The following is a 14,943-nucleotide window of genomic DNA, read 5'->3' as shown; positions in this document are numbered from 1 at the left end:
TTATTTCTGCCTTGAATTTTTCTAGAGCCTCATTCATCTGTTTTGTTACTTCCTGTGCTATCAGTTCAAGGTGTCCAGGTGGTTGATTATCAGACTTTTCCACCTCATTTTCCTCAGAAATTGCCTTTTGTGGGGTGGAAGCCTGGGTTTGTGACTTGCTTAAGTGTCTTTACATTTTTGTTTTTGGTACTGTCAGTTATAGTTCAATGAGTCCCAGTAAGCCCATCACAGACCTGTGAGATTCAGACAGACTTCTGGCTCCAAGTCCCAAATTGAGCTCCCTGCCCTCCTGTAGGGCAGAACTCTGCAAGGCTCTACTACAGGTTCCAGCTGTCTTTCCCCTAAAAATAGTCCAGGATCAAATGGGAGGTGACTTATCAAGTACTGTGGTCTGGTGTGCCTATATTGCAGAGATTATCTTCACTTTTCCACTGGGCTTCAGTTTTCATCAGGGAGCCTGAAAGAGGCCCTCTCTCTGCTGTTCACCTCTGCAACTCAGGACAATGGTCTTTATGTCCTCCTGTGCCTCTGTAGTGTGGAACCAAATAGATGCACAGCCAAGAAGCTGGGGGGGGGGGGCTGTTGTTACAGGTTCCTGTTCAGCCAAGCCAGGTGGGTGTTGTCCTCAGGGTCTCCTGGATGCAAGCGGGCAGGGCAAGCCTGATGGAGCAGGGCACAGCTACCCACATCTGACTGCAAGGTCAAACTCTCTTGTTCTTAATCTTCAAGATCCATATGTCACCATCTTAATTTTCAGTGGTAGAGTATCAAATCTCCCCACACAATCATTTGCCCAGTTCTACTGGATTCAGAGAGTGTTTCCTGCACTAGCACATGGCTGAATATTCTGGTTTTATCCTGGAAAAAAATACATCTAGCAGCTTCTGGTAGGCATTTTGTTCTGATGGGGGCAGGCAGGCTGATGGACTCAGTGGAAGAGCTGCAGTGATGAAGTGAAAAACTTAAAATTATAGCTTGTTGGTACTGATGACTGCGATCCTTCCTTTATCTTATTGTCAAACATTTCCTCTCTTCTCCTTCCAGTGTAATTCTTGGAGTTCTCCAGCTCTACTTCCTTTGACCTTATCAAGACCTACAACTTTTGATGCTACTAAATATTTTTTTTTGTTTGGGGTTTTTTGAGACAGGTTCTCACTATGTAGTCCAGGCTGGCCTCAAACTCAGAAGGATCTTCCTGCCTCAGCCTCCAGAGTGATGGGATTACAGGTGTGTGCCACCACACCTGGCTTGCTACTACATTTTTAAAGCTACTGACTTCTCATTCCTCTAGAGATTTATCTTTCCTCTTTTGAAATTAAATTCCATGAACCAGGATTTAACCACCCCCTGCACAAGCCCTGCACTTCCTTACTTCACACTTACATCTCTGCTTCCTCATCATGGAGAAAAATGTCTGGCAGGTAAGATGCATTAGAAAGGATTTGTTGGATGAATCCGCACTGGGTGCATTAAACACTTGTGGGAATATGTGATGTTTAGGTGTGCTTCTAGTGCCTATTTTCTTCCAGGATGAGGAAAAACATGAGATGGGGAAAGAATGTATCTCGATTTAGTGAATATATTTCAAACACCAGAACTGGCTCAGAAGTCAAGTCACATAGCTTTCAGTTCATTACTTTTTTATACTCAATTTATCATTTTCCACATAACTTGTGTTCTCACAGGTCATTTTGACCTTTACTCAATGACCTGCCTTCTAGTGAAACAATTGTAGAAAGAAATGTGAATGAAAAAAACATTTCTGATTCCAATTGATAAAGAGTTCTAACAAAGCTTTTGTAAAATACATACATACAGATTCATACTAATAACAATTTTATTAATAAATACAAATCATTTAAATAATGTAAAAACAACATAATTTTTCTGAATTGAGAGATGATTGAAAACTAATTTTGGAGACTTTTAAATGTCTTTTGATCTTATCATAAAATAATGGTGGAAGCACATAGTCCTCTCTTTCTCTGAAAAGTTTGATAATTGAATCAAGATTATGCTGTAGCCATCAATTTTAGTGAAAGAGTAGTAAGAAACTTGTATTGAAATTTTATTTTTGCAAAAAAGTTCCCTCCGTTCAATTACTTTACAATATATTTCTAAGGATAAATTATTTTTAAAGTGTTTCTAAAATTAGGTAAATTAGTGCTGGTATGGTAGCAAATGCATATAATCAAATCTTTGTATACTCAAGACTAAGGTAGCAGAATTGTAATTTTGAGGACAGCCTGAGCTACGTAAGGTAGTTAGATGCTGAGATCATGTTAAGAAGAAAAGGGGGGGAGGAGAAGGAGGGGAAGAGAGAGAGTATGAGAGGAAAGCAAATGAAAAATCATTTACATGAGTTAATAGCAACTATCAAGTTCAAATAACAATTTAAATCATTCAAACAAAATATATTAGAGAAGATTGTATTTTGTTTTTCTGCATCTTTTTAAGTATTATATATGCTTTTTAAAGTTAATCTTCAGACCTAATAAAGACAAAAATTATGACTTTTTGAAAATGTCTGATTGGAAGTAGAAAATTGAATGAATCCATGTCTGATACTTACCAAATGCTGTGATACATGCCTCTCTGGGTATGCTAAATTGCATAGTAAACATATATGCCATTACTGGTTGTGTGCTAGACTCAACTTTTTCACTGTTCCAATTTGGAGGTGTGCCTCAAAATTCATGCATTAGAAGTTTAATGCTCCATTCAATATGTAGATTGTTGTTATGGTTTAGATGTGGTTTGTCCTTGAACAGTCCATGTGTTGGAAAATGGGTCTTCAGCGTAGTAATATGGGAGCTGAAAGAAGTGTTAAAATGTGGGCCACAGTGGAAGGTGCTTATATCATTCAAAGCCTGCCCTCCAAAGGAATTAGTGTAGCTCTCTGTAGCTCCTTGATGGACAACCCAGTTCTTTTTACTTCCTGGTTTGACATGCAGTGCTTCCTTCTGCATATACATCTGGCACAACATGATGCCATCGGCCACGAAGTCTTCCCAAAGGTTGGGCCAGTGCTGCCCAGCCTGATCTTGGACTTTTAATTTTTAAAACTGCAAGTAAAAATAACCTCTTTCTTTCATGAATTCTGTAACTCACCTTGAACATGTCATTAGATTTGGAGACAGAGCTTTCAGGAGGGAGTTAGTGTTAGATAAGCTCATGAGAATGGAGCTTTCATGGTGAGGGGAATGGCTGAATAGGAAGAAGAGGAAGATCCTGAGCAGACCCTCTCCCTCTTTCTCTTCCATGAGATGCTACACAGTTATGATTCAGAAAGAAGTTTTACCAGCTGCAGCTACTCTAGCTTGGGCTTCCTGACCTCTAAAACTATGAGTGACAAACTTCCTTTATGAATAACTCTATGGTTATTTTGTCCTAGCTGGAGAAAATGGACAAAGTTACTGTTATGGTTTAGATCAAGTATGACCCCTCAATTCTCATGCACTTGGAGGTGGGGCCTTTGGAAGGTGATTGGATCATCCGGGCACTGTATTTATTAAGTGTATTTTTCTTAGCTAAATGTGTTGTTGGTATGTGTGGTCTGGTTGAAAGAGGTGGGTCACTGGGGGGTGGGCAACTTAACAGGGTGTTTCTCCTTTTCTAGCTCCTCCCTTCTCTTTTGCTTCCTGCTCACTATCATGTAAGAAGCTTTCTTCCACCCAGGGCCTAGGACCATGTTGTTTTCTGCATTTGAGCCTGTTGAACATAGACTGAAACTTCTGAAATTGGGAGCAAAAGTAAATCTCTCCTCCTTTAGGTTGTGGTTGTCAGGTTCTGTGTCCCAGTGCCTAGAAAAGGACTAAGACTCTCATTCACTTGTGATTGGTTATGGTACTTTCCTTCACCAATTGTACTGTGATGTTTTCTTTTTCATCTCTACCTCATATGTAGTCAGTGGGCTTAAAAATGAAATTCAGATAACATATTCTTTATATTGTACTCCTACTTCATCCATTGTCATTTCTTTTGCTTTAGCTTTACATTTATTACTCCATTCATGCATTGTAGATTTCTTCCCTTTCTCACTCTATCTGTATCATCTTACAGATAATCTAATATTTTTGGTATACATTCTAGAATTTTATCTATCATTTATTTAGGAAATAAGTAACTGAAATACATACAAGATTTAGCAATATTATGGGTTTTTTTAAATCTGTTTATATATAAGAAGTGCATTTCCACTAATTTATTTCCTCTAAATGCTAGATTAGATATTTAGAGGCTATACCCACTATTTATCTTTCTTCAAAAATAAATACTTAAATATCCTCCAAATATCATTATCACAAGAATTCTGATATGAATTCCAGAACATTTCATCTTTTATGAGTATATGAGATTTGGGGGGGGGGCTATATACACAAGAAAGGATTTCTGAATCACAGTAAATACATAAATACACACACACATATATATATATATTATTTATATATATATATACACATATATATATATATACTTTTTTTTAAGACAAGGTCTCACTATGTAGCTCAAGCTGGCATCGAACTCATAGGGATCTTCCTGCCTCAACCTCCTGACTGTTGGGATTACAGGAGTGTGTCACCACATCCACCTTCACAATAAGTATTATAATTGAGGATAGATTACTGTCCATAAATACTTCATTAAGCTCATTTCTACTAGCAATGAGGAGTTGTCTCTATTTCCACCAAAAGTTTTATGTAACATTTTGTTTGAATATCTTGTTGATATAATGTAGTGGTTTATTTTTATTTACAGATCAGCTATCATTCTCAAGTATAATTCATTTGAATTTTATTCTCTTTTAATCTATGTTTTCTTCATTTTTCTGTTGTTTTTCGTGCTTCATTTTTTTTAGGGTTTGCAATTTTATATTTTATATTAAATTCTCACCTCCTGTATATTTACAGTTTCTGTGTAAGTTTTAGTAAAGCTTGCTTATGGTATATATATGATCAAATATGTCAGCTCTTCATACTATGTCCTACGCTTTAGACATTTCATTTTGAAAATGTTCTTTCCTGTACATATCTTGTATATATTACATTTAAAGCAAATGAAACTGAAATCAACTTGATGCTACAGACATCTCATTTTAATCTACTTCATGGAATGATCCAACTTCCTTCCTACTTAATGACTGGTTTCCCATATATTTATCTGAGGGTAAATCTAACTATCTATCTATCTATCTATCTATCTATCGAAAGAGAGATCTGAATAGTCTATACATTTCCTCTGAGAGATTTATCCTATTAAAATGTTTTTATATATTCAGATTTCTTTTAAATTCTTCACCTTGTCCTGCTTTCATGATGATTCATATACACAAGAAAATTTATATTAAATGCTTTTATATATTATTTTGAAATTTATCAACATCTTTATAATATTGAGTGCACCATTCAGCATTCACCATTCAACATTATGCAGAATATCCCCATTTAGTCTGACCTTCATTTATAATGTTTGGAAATGATTTAACAACTTGATGTTAATGTACATTAAATAACTTCCTGTGCAATTTATGGATTTGTTGAGAGTTTAAACTGTCTCTTATAGTACTAAGATTATTATTTGATTATCACTCTTGAAAACAAATCCAATTTATTTCTGTGAATCATTTTGCTTACCCAGGACCTTTGTAATTTCATTATAATCATTTTAAACTGGAATTAAACTCTTTTCCTATTGTTTATAAGTACAGGTAATTTCAGTGGATTTCTTTCTTTCTTAACTATCTAATAAATATCTTATAGGGCTGAGTAGAATACAAAGTGCCTTCAGAAGAACTAGAAATAATATGAGCCATCTTTGTATTTTCTCCATTTTACAAAATTAGGGTACAATTTTCCCATCACTTAAACTGTTTTGATGTAGGTGTGTTTGCAAGTTCTCTAACATTAGGAATAATTTTTGCTATTCCTATTTCAACAGGATTTGTGCTTCATATTCTTTATAATGTTTTGTATTTTTGAAGAACTCCTACTTTTCCCAAATTGTTGTGTTAAATCATATAGTATATAAATTGCTATTAGTTAGCATCCCCAAACCAACATGTTTTATATTCCACAACATATCTCAGCATGCTCACATTTGATGTCCAAGCCAGACTTATTCCACCATGATACTGTTTTTACTTCAAATAACAGTCTCCGATTTTTACTACTTACCTATGTTTTTTTTTTCATTTTTTCTTCACAGCTTCATATACAGTGTTTTTCTATTTTCTTTGCAACCTACATGTGCTCCACATATCTTTTCCATTTTGTGGCTTTCTTTTCACACATTTTATGGCTTCCTTTGGTCAACAAATGTCTATAAATTTAAGGCAGTTAAAGTTTTATTTTTTGTGTTTTTATTACCCGTCTGAACTTCCTACTTTTTGTGAAAGTAATAACTTTCTCTACCAAATTATTAAACTGAAGTTTTTCAAAATGTTTTTTGTACATATTGTAAATTTTGACTTTTAAAAAAGCCTAGAAAAGACTTTTTGTGTGGTGTAAAATTGAAATCCAATATTTTTCATGATCCTATAAAAATTTTAGCTTATGTATTCATTGAAATGATAGATTTCTATCATTCTGTCTTTATACTACCTCCTTCCTGGAAGTTACCTTTCACCTCTGCACACACACTTAATGTTTGGCTTAGCTGGCCTAGAAGGCAGTCACTCCAGAAATCACATTCTTGCACAGGAATGCTGCAGGCAGTGTTGCAAAAGCAGCTGGTCAAGGTAAAAAAAGTAGTTATGGGGCTTGGCCACCTCAGGAAAAGAAATTGTTCTGGCATGAATAGCTACTACTCATATACATTCTCTGCCCTTTTCTCATTCCAGTCTGTACAACCATATAGAGATGCATCTGCTAGGCAGAAGGCTGCCTCTCAGGGCTCATCATGGAGTAATAGCCAAAAGGAGATTGCTTCATCATGCATTTCTTCTTCCTGTCTTTCCTGTATCATATCTACATTTTCTCCTTATTACTCATTTAGGATTACAATCTTACAATAAAGCACTGACATTTAGCTCATTCTGTATTGTTTTATTTTCTAGGAAATAAAGCTCAGAAAACTGCTAGAAGATCTTGTTTCAGCAAGTAAAATGAAATCCCTTAAAGATGGGATTCTAGAATTGGATTGTCTACCTACTTAGGACAGTAATGAACCCACTGAGAGCAGTATTTCAAATGATAACAGCTTCTAGAAATGATCATATCATAATAATAATGTAATTTTATTCTTAATTGGGATAAAATACTCAAGGAGAGGAAACCATGAAGGATTAATGAAATGTCGAATTAATATGGTAAAACAAGGAAGGCAATTGCTATAGAGTAAGATAGATGCTGTTGACACTATAGCATATTGAAAACATGTTATAATAGGCTCAGAGAACTTATTTGCCAGTGCAATGAATGATTTTACACTAGAACACTTCCATGGCATCATCTGGTAGCCACATGATTGATAATGCTGAAAAATCTGCCCCAAGATTTTGACAGTGCTCTTTAATGAATATAAAATGTGCAATAATTAATAGTCTGTTATATAATACAGGTCTGATAGGAGAAAAGTATCTGAGACCTAGAAAAAAATATAAGTATATGCATTGAAAACATAATTGCTTCTATTTTACTGAGTTTTTCTAAAAGATAGGAAAGATAGAAGCAGTCACGTGATACTAGCCAAGACCATCTAATTCATGTATTTAGCATGTCTTTCACAAGATAATATTCATTTTCTTTAAGACTACCCTCAAACTTTCTTTATCCATCTTTAGCTGAAAAGTCCAAGTTGAGAAGTATATACTATACTAGGATAGAGATTCCTGCTTATTTAGGGATTTTCAAATCTTGCCCAATTTATACTTTAGGAAACAAGTTACTATAGACGGGAATAGATTTTACTGTAGTGTGCAAAGGAAATACAGAATGTAAAACTTGGTGAGCAGTTTATGGATATGAGATATAAAAATATAACACATGATTCGATATCTGGCTAAGATGCTTAGAGTTCAAAGGATTTGTTAGTACACCATATTAAATCTTGAGATTAACAGTGTTTTGAAGTAAATTGAGTGCAAATGCTAGATATTTCTTATCAGAATTATAAAGAACAAATGAGAAATCTTATGGAATTATAAATGGTTATAATGCATTTAATAAGCATAAACTAAGAGCTTTTGGTGAAATATAATTAAAAACACACATTTTCTCTATCTAAATATTCGATCCATAAAGATAGGGGAGAAGCAAAATGCTTGCTATTAAATAAGAATTAAGTTAGAATGTGATGTGTATCACAATAGATTCACTAAGATTTCAAAGGCAGAAATAAATTTCATACTTTTATACAGTCAAGGATACACAACCCATTACAATTATGTTCTCAAGATAAAAATTTATCCTTAAGGAAGACAATTTGACAACACCATTTGTCACAAACAAACATGGAGTTAGCAATTGGAGTAATCATCTGTGTAAGCGGATTTATCCAAAGGAAAAACAACTTTTTAAATCTATATACACACAAGAGATCATTTTATAACTTGAAACAAATAGCCCACCAAAATTGGACTTCTACTGTCCCACAAAAACTGGAAGATTAGAGTCCCTTCGTCCTTGTCCTTTATGGTTTTATCCAAGGAGATGACTCTTTGTGACCTTCTGAGGTCATAAAGCTGAAAAGCCTGTCAACTTTTCAAAGGAAGAAAAGTATTTAAAGTTTCAAGTTTTCTAAAGTAAATGCTTAGATAAAAACGAGGGAAGAGCAAAATCTTCCCTGTATAAAATTCTTAATTTTAACTTGTATTCATGCTTAGATAACCCAACATGAAATTATACTTCTGAGTGCCCAGAAGAATTCCATAATTTAAGTCAATAAGAAATGTACTAGTGAAAAGTTTTAATATTGTGAAAACTTGTAAAGCCTGCTTTTTTAGGCCAACATTAACAGGGCATATTGCTGGAAAACATGGATTATCTAATATTAGTGGTTTTACAGAATTTCAGAATGGAAAAACACAAGGAATAATACTTAAGAGTTAAAATATATGTAGTTTCCATAATGAATAGATGAATGAGACAATGAAAATGATTGATCTACTAGAATCTAGGAAAATCAAAGCAAATAAAATAGATCATTATATCTTAGATGCAATGTAAATGAATAACAGTCAACTTTCATTTTCACAATCAGAAAAACTGAAAAGAAATGGAGCTGATGTCAATTACAGCAATGGAAAATATGGCCTTTACAAAATTTTTTAACTTTACCCTGTTGATGGTCCTGAATCCATCCATTGGTATTATCATTCAAGTTTCTTTGAAGAAGCATTCTGTCTGATATTAAAATTACATGAAATCAATGTTCCTCATTTAAATATTTCCTCAAATTTGCATTTCATTAGGGTAACTATGTGCTGAGAAAAAGTAAATAAAAGATTATTTAAAACTGCCAGTGGACACAAAACACCATCATAGTCCTCTAAGAAAAATAGAATGCTTACGAAGCCCTGAAAAGTGAAATTTTGGTTTTAGTTTATTTTACAAAATACACAAAGATTTTGCTGATGTATTTGCAATTATTTCCCTATTTCACTAAAATAAAATTTGAACAACATATGCATAACACAAACAGACCCTCACAATACCTCAGATAGCATTGTTAGACATGCAGTATATCAGTGGCTCCTGTGTTTTCAGGAACTGGGCATCTGAACAATACAGATTTTCTTCTGTCCAGTCTCTAATGTTGCAGGGTAGAATTCATTTAGTCTTCAGGGCTTTGCACAACTTTACTTTTGTTATCCACCACTTGCATCAGATACACTGACAATAGGGTGATGACTTTAAACTCACATGATTTGGATTCTAAGTACTTGAAAAACACCATGAATGATGCCTGTATTTATATGAGATCAATCAGTATTCCTCTGTTACACATATTACTTACTATTTTCCCCCATAAACTAATGGCAGGTTATCAAGATAGCTGATAAAAAAATCATATTTTTTGAGATCATGTAATGATATATATTATAGTATAGGTTTAGAAATTGATATAATTCTAGGCAAGATTGTGACTGTAAACTATCATTCTCACCAGAAAAAGATAATCTGCTTGCAGTATTCTCTACTCCTTAGGATGGAGAAAAGAAAAAGTGTTCACCTATGAATAGCTATTCCTGAGGTACCAGGGCCAGACTAACATCCCCATGATGATAACACACACGAAACAAGGATGGCAATTGTGTATCCCTGTTTACCAAACTTTCACTTGTCTTCTGATTTCTTCTCCAAATCCTAAATGCCTTCTTCCTTTGAAAGTAGAAATGTTAGATGGTACATGATAGAAATAAAGAAATGTACACATTTTTCAGATTTCTTTATAAAATATATCTTCAGAAGTGCCTCTAAAGCATGTCACCATGCTTTGGGGTTTTAGAATTGGAGGGGCATTTAAGATGTTGTTTATGTTACTTGAGTCTCCCTTGATATATTTAACTCCTTCAGACAGGAAGGCAATATGGTGATTCTTTCAGTTTCTGAAATATATTTACTCCAACTCCTTACTGAAGAAAATAACCAGTTTGTTTTAAGACTCAGTAAGCCCTGTAATACGTACATGGGCAATCATACTTTTATTTTGAAAACCATAAACTGCCACCATGACAGCAGTGCCATTCCAAGTTCTATTAGTGAAAATATTACAGAAAATTTATAAAAGTATATATGAAAAATTGGCATTATCTCTCTGTACTATATAAGCATTGGTCATTCAGGGAAAGTTAGAATGGTGACTTATACTGATGTTTAGAATTTTATGGGATAATTCTCACAAAAGATTCATGAAGTCTGAATGGATTTAAAGTAGAAACTGAGTTGGTGTAGATAACTTTATTATTGAAATCCGGTGGTATTAACCAGTCATACAGAGTATTTTCCTTAAATTATATAATTCTAATTGTATAATTATACAATTTATACCCAATTATATTTGCTTCAGGAAACCATGCTTAAGTAGTTATTACTACTTAATCTTGCAGATTATTTTATTTTGAATATAGACAAAATCTAGTAACTGTGAAGGTTACCTCTCACAGTATATTACCCATGCTAGAATTCTGTCACACCATCATCCTATCTTTCCCAGTGAAATTAGGCAACACATTTGGCTGACTGCATTTAACATCCCCATTATTGATCTCTAGAACTCAGCCAAAAGATTATTTTTAAATGATGCCTGTTCTTGTCTTCCTAAAAATTTTCTCAATGCCTGTCAAAATGGTTAATTCCTTGCCTCAACCAGCAGCAGGTTAAATGCTAGCTGAGCACAGCAAGCAGTATGAATCCACTCCAATATTTTTATCTTCAGCTGACTTGGCACAGTTCTGCTATATCATATCAAGGGATTTCTGACATCTCAACATTATCTAATGTGGAACCCAATTTAGCCAGGTAACTGTTAGTGATTACTGAGAAATTTACTACTACAGCATTTGGGGTAACACATCAAATTAAACATACTTGTTAATTCAACCCATATTTATGAATTAAACATACAGAAACTTATGTTTCTCATTCCCATGTCTAGCATCATAGTAACAAATTTTATATAGATATCCAAATTTTCATTGGAGATATTACAGAGAAGTTGGTGTGGTCTTTGGTTTATAAGACTTTTCATCACAAATTTGATTTTACCATTTGCCCCACTTAATGTGATGCAACTCCAACTTAATGTATAATAGATGTTGATTTAGGGAGGAGTTGAAACACTTTCTATAAAGATGACTGCTTAAAAACAAAAACAAACAACCAAACCAAACAAATACTGGTGGGGATGTGGAGAAATTGGAATGGTTACGCACTATTGGTGAAAATGCAAAATGATCTGGCCATTGTAGAAAACAGCATGGAGGCTCTTCGAAATTCAAAAATAGAACTACTGTATAAACCAGCAATCTCATTTCTGGATATTTATAAAAAACTGAATTTGTGATCTCAAGGACCATTAGCACTCCACTATACACTTCAGTATTATTCACAATAGCCAAGATATGGAAACAACCTAAATGGCTATGGGCACCTGAATGGATAAGGAAATACAGAGTGATACTTATCGTGGAGTACATTGTGTTTAAAAATCGATAAAATGATAGAAATTCTTTAATATATGACAACATGGATGAACCTATAGAGACATTGTAAGTGAAATAATCTAGTCATAGAAAGACAAATACTGTATGATTCCATTTGTATAAATTATCTATAACAGGAAAATTCATAGAATAAGTAGAAGAGTGGATTGTTTGGGGCAGGGGGAGGAAAAAAGATTCCTTCAAAAGAGTTGAAAAAGCATTACATAGATACAATTGCTGCTTTGTTAAAGAGGTAAATCTAATTTTTCCTATTCTTGTTGAGAGAAGGAGAGGGAGAGAAAGAGAGAAATGATGAGAACAAACATTCTTAACATGATTAAGGAACAATAATTACAGAATTCTTAAAGAGGCAACACCTTCACTGAACAGAAAAGAGCAGTCTGCTTCTGTTAGTGACCAATTTCTGTTTTTAGCTTAATCGAAATTTTCTCCAGTATTTCTGCTCATCCTTATTTCCAATTCTCCAAATTTCATACAAAGATACCAAAAAAGCTACAGTCACCATATCTTATAATTCAGAAATTCACTGATTCAGACCACACATTTGATTTTCTGTTTCATCAGCTGTCTGGGTTTAGGCTTTAAGAGAGTTGAGCATGATGGAACTCAACATTTTATATGAATATGCCTTGGGCCAAGAGTGTAAAAATTGATTGTTATATTTTATCATTAACATATTTTGTGCAATCTCATGTAGTCCTTGGTTTGTCAAAGCCTTACCCTACATAGGCACTATGACCAGACAAACAGTCACTGTAATTTACAGAATACATTTCGCATGGGTACTCCTAATTCCCAACATCTTGTACGGTAGTATTAGATTTGCACAAGGTTAGGTAAGTAGCCCAAGATTGGTACATCATCAAATATTTATTAATTGCCATTATTCCTAGCAGTTATTTTTTTCTGAAAATGCATATTTTCAAATAGAAAAGGAGTCTTGGAAAATAAAAAATAGTTTAGGGGGAGGAGTCCGTGTGGCAGTCGCTGTGATGGCTTCAGAGCTAGGCTGCTGACCACTGGCCGAGGACGGGGCCCAGCTCCAAGAGTCTCAGCGGCTGCGCTGTGGCCACCTCTGCGGCCTCCTCGGAGGATTTTGAGATCTTCTGCGGGCTCCATGAAGGTCTACGGGGGTGCCCGAGCAGCTGCTGGGGACTGCAGGGTCCGAGGAGAAGAAGAAGTTGATCAGAGATTTTGATGAAAAGCAGCAGAAACAAATAAAATGCTGGCAAGAGTTGGAGGAACAACTACAGTATGCACCCCTGACTTTCCATAACCCCATGGTGTCTAAGCTGCAAAGCTATGGGAAGGACCTTGCCAAACTTCATCGGAGGTGAGAAGCCCTTTGACAGCCATACTTGGGGGCCGAGGAGACTTGAAGCACAGTACATGTGCAATGGAGAATGAGCATATGAATGGGCTCCAGTCTCAGAGGCCACTGCTTCTGCAAGGCACTGTAAGCCTCAACCGGGCCACCCAGAGTACTGCTTAGTCTCATTGGACTGACACAGAGACGGACCAGATTGGCTGGGAAATCTTAGAAGGGCTGGGGGAGCAGTGAGACCAGCTGGAACGCACCACGAACAGACTGGTAAACACAAGTGAAAACGAGCAAAAGTCTAAGTTTCTCTGGTCAATGTCCAGAAAAGTGACGACCAACAAGCTGCTGCTTTCCATCGTCATCTTACTGGAGCTCGTCATCCTGGGAGGCCTGGTTTATTACAAGCTCTTTGGCAAGCATTGCACTTCCTCTAGGAAGGGCTTTGTGGACCGGAACCTTGACCCTGTGGATGAATGGTGTTAGGGAAGATGTGGAACAAGCTTGTTGCTGCTGTGGGCTGACGGGTCAAGGATGCACTGTGTACCAAAATGTGGGAAGAGGGTGTGCAGACAGAAAACCACGTAAACGTGAAGGAAGAACAAGACCAGTATGATATACTAAGGTAATAAGTGTTTCCGATTTCTTAAAAAAATTTAATTATTAGATATTAACTCGCTCATAAAATTTTCTAGAAAACTAGAGACTCAAATTCTGAAGCTGCATCATTTGACAACCAATACATATGAAGCACCATTTCTATATTTAGCACCTAGTTACTGAGTATCTGCAAAATTTTGGCTATTTATGAAAGACTCAACACTTTTGCAACCTTGATTGCCAGAAAGCTTTCCTGCTTTGAATGACATCACATTGACACCTCAGAAAATGAGCCCGAGAGCAATGTATCCAGTAGGCATCACATACACACAAGTCTTTACTCCAGCAAGGAAGGTAGTTCCACAATATAAACTCCATTTATAATCTGTTACATCCTGCCAAAAAGTAGAAATAAAATAAAGCAAAATCCTGATATATATTTTGTTTTTAATTTGGATTCAATAACATTAAAAACTGTTTATTCATATATTTAGGTAATAAAGCAAAATTTCCTTCCTGGAGTTCACCATTTCAATTTTTATTATTAATTAATGTAACTCTCAGTTTAATATACATTTTGCCTTGAAATGACCGTTCAACTTAGTTCTTCCTGATGTTAGAAGCCACCTTGATTCTGGTAGAAAACCCTGGCTTTCAAGTCATGTACTCTGAAGTGAATATTGCATTTCTCCATGCAATTTTCTCTTTAGAGAAAAACAAACAAACATAATTCCAGGACAGATACTTTGATTTGCAGTGTCCTTTTTCTTTTTTTTCCCCCTATGGTGTCCGAGATGTTATGGGTCCTTAATGAATATTAAATCATCATGATGACAATATCCTAAGCTGTCTCATTTTTTTT

At 35.1% G+C, this 14,943-nt stretch overlaps 1 pseudogene; it reads left to right on the top strand.

Moving 5' to 3' along the window:
* The first annotated feature begins 2,786 nt into the window (after positions 1–2,786).
* Positions 2,787–13,996, top strand: LOC101712776 (vesicle transport through interaction with t-SNAREs homolog 1B pseudogene; annotated as a pseudogene).
* Positions 13,997–14,943: the final 947 nt, after the last annotated feature.

Source organism: Heterocephalus glaber, unplaced genomic scaffold (assembly GCF_053883595.1).
Source record: "Heterocephalus glaber isolate CG9 unplaced genomic scaffold, H.glaber_assembly_v1.0 deba00001577, whole genome shotgun sequence".
Taxonomy (NCBI): Eukaryota; Metazoa; Chordata; class Mammalia; order Rodentia; family Bathyergidae; genus Heterocephalus; species Heterocephalus glaber.
Note: the sequence above shows the minus strand (reverse complement) of the source record. Positions and strands in the feature narration are given on the sequence as shown.